This window comes from Pinus tabuliformis, chromosome 6, assembly GCF_031772625.1.
Source record: "Pinus tabuliformis cultivar Carrire ecotype Pingquan chromosome 6, CPIR1, whole genome shotgun sequence".
Classification (NCBI taxonomy): Eukaryota; Viridiplantae; Streptophyta; class Pinopsida; order Pinales; family Pinaceae; genus Pinus; species Pinus tabuliformis.
Window position 1 is genome coordinate 1,730,487,603 of NC_142292.1, and position 2,500 is coordinate 1,730,490,102.

Genomic DNA, 2,500 nt, shown 5'->3' on the forward strand with positions numbered 1-2,500 from the left:
GTAAAAACGATGGATAAATTTGGACTCATTCGTAGCGGCGGTGCTCGGTCTTTTGTTCGTTGGAAGGCATGGGCCAAGGGTGCGGGCTTCCATAGTTGGTTCTCTCGAAAGGGCGGTGGCGGTTGATGTGTTGCTTGGGTGAGCTTTTTCGCTGGTGGTTGGGTCGAGGGAGTGGTTGCGCGCGCGCCTGGTAGCTCAAACCTTCCGTGAGGCGAGATTGTCGGGGTGCGGTCAAGTATGGGATGGATGAAGAGCGGATCAACCCGTTGGGCTGGCCACCCTAGTTCCCTCTCGATCGTTCCTCGACATGATGCCCTCGCGGAAGGGTTGTGTGTCCAGGTAATGAAAAACCATCCCTCGGTCTGAGCTCCATCGAGATCGTAATTTTCCCCACCGACGGGCATGAGGGTGGCAATCTTATCTCATGCCTTTGCCATCGAGGGAATTCCTCGGAGTCGTAGCATTCCTCGACTCGCGTCATCGTCGTGCGCTTTGCGAATCTCGTCTTGAGTCGATGATCTCGTTGAGTGTCGGCCCGTGACAACTCCTCTTTGGAGTTTGATTCTTTGACCCCCGTTGACTCTCTCGCTGGAAAGGTTGTCGGGTGTTTTGTACACGGAGGGGTGCAACAGCGGGGTGGGTTTGTGTTATGGGCAGCGGTCTGTTTGTCGTTTGAAGCCTTGTGTCGTTGGGTTGGGGGGCTGTTTGCCTCTCAGTGACGTGCTCCAGACACTGGTCTCATCGGGGCCCTCGTCTTTTCTATTGGTCAATTTTTGGGTTGTGATTTATTTGCTTGGTTGTTTGCTATGTTGTAGGGCTGGAAAGGGTGTTGTGATGAATGCATGTGGGAGGGTGTGAAGAGGTGGGACGCTTTTTTGATTGGGTGCCTTGTTTGATTTCTTTTTGGTTAGCGGACATCTTGCTCGGCGTGCTGTTGAGCTTCTCTCTTTTCTTGGGATCTTCGTTTCTTTGGTGTTGTTTTCTTCCCTTCTTCCTTTTGCCCCTAGCCTTACGGAGGAGAGGTGGGATTGTTGTGGATTGGTGTTCGGGAAGGACGAAAAGCAGTACGAGTTCCCAGGGTGGCCACCCTAGTCCTTCTCGATCGCCGTCCCCTGCAGTTCCCCCCTTTTTCCGAAGGCGCGGGGCTTGGGAAGCTTGTTCTCTGTTTGAGCCTCCCCTTGTGAGCCGGTAGCCACGTTTGATATCTCTTGCTTTCCTGTTTTTTTCTTCCCTTCTTGCTTTTGGCCCCTTAGCTTTACGAAGAAAAGGTGGGATTGTTGTGGATTGGTGTTCTGGAAGGACGAAAAGCAGTGTGAGTTCTGAGGGTGGCCACCCTAGTCCTTCTCGATCGCCGTCCCCTGCAGTTCCCCCCCTTTTTGCGAAGGCACGGGGGTGGGGAAGCTTGTTCCCTGTTTGAGCCTCCCCCTGTGAGCCGGTGGACGCGTTTGATATCTCTCTCTCTTTCTTTCATGTTGTTTTCTTCCCTTCTTTCGGCCCCTAGCTTTACGGAGAAAAGGTGGGATTGTTGTGGATTGGTGTTCAGGAAGGACGAAAAGCAGTGAGAGTTCCCAGGGTGGCCACCCTAGTCCTTCTCGATCGTCGTCCCCTGCAGTTCCCCCCTTTTTGCGAAGGCACGGGGTTGGGAAGCTTGTTCTCTGTTTGAAGCCTCCTCCCTTGTGAGCCGGTAGCCACTCGATATATCCCTTTCTCTCTTGTTGTTCTCTTCCCTTCTTCCTCGCGGCCCCTAGCTTTACGGAGAAAAGGTGGGATTGTTGTGGATTGGTGTTCAGGAAGGACGAAAAGCAGTGCGAGTTCTGAGGGTGGCCACCCTAGTCCTTCTTGATCGCCGTCCCCTACAGTTCCCCCCCTTTTTGCGAAGGCACGGGGGTGGGGAAGCTTGTTCCCTGTTTGAGCCTCCCCCTGTGAGCCGGTGGACGCGTTTGATATCTCTCTCTCTTTCTTTCATGTTGTTTTCTTCCCTTCTTTCGGCCCCTAGCTTTACGGAGAAAAGGTGGGATTGTTGTGGATTGGTGTTCGGGAAGGACGAAAAGCAGTGAGAGTTCCCAGGGTGGCCACCCTAGTCCTTCTCGATCGTCGTCCCCTGCAGTTCCCCCCTTTTTGCGAAGGCACGGGGTTGGGGAAGCTTGTTCTCTGTTTGAAGCCTCCTCCCCTTGTGAGCCGGTAGCCACGGTTGATATATCCCTTTCTCTCTTGTTGTTCTCTTCCCTTCTTCCTCGTGGCCCCTAGCTTTACGGAGAAAAGGTGGGATTGTTGTGGATTGGTGTTCCGGAAGGACGAAACGCAGCGCGAGCTCCCGGGGTGGCCACCCTCGTCCTTCTCGATCGTCGTCCCCTTCAATTCCCCCCTTTTGCCGAAGGCACGGGGCTTGGGAGGTTTGTGCTTTGTTTGTGCTTTGTTTTCTACCCTGTTCTCTTCCTTTCGGTCCCTAGCTCTACGGAGAAAAGGGGGAATTGTTGTGGGCTGGTGTCGGGGAAGGGCT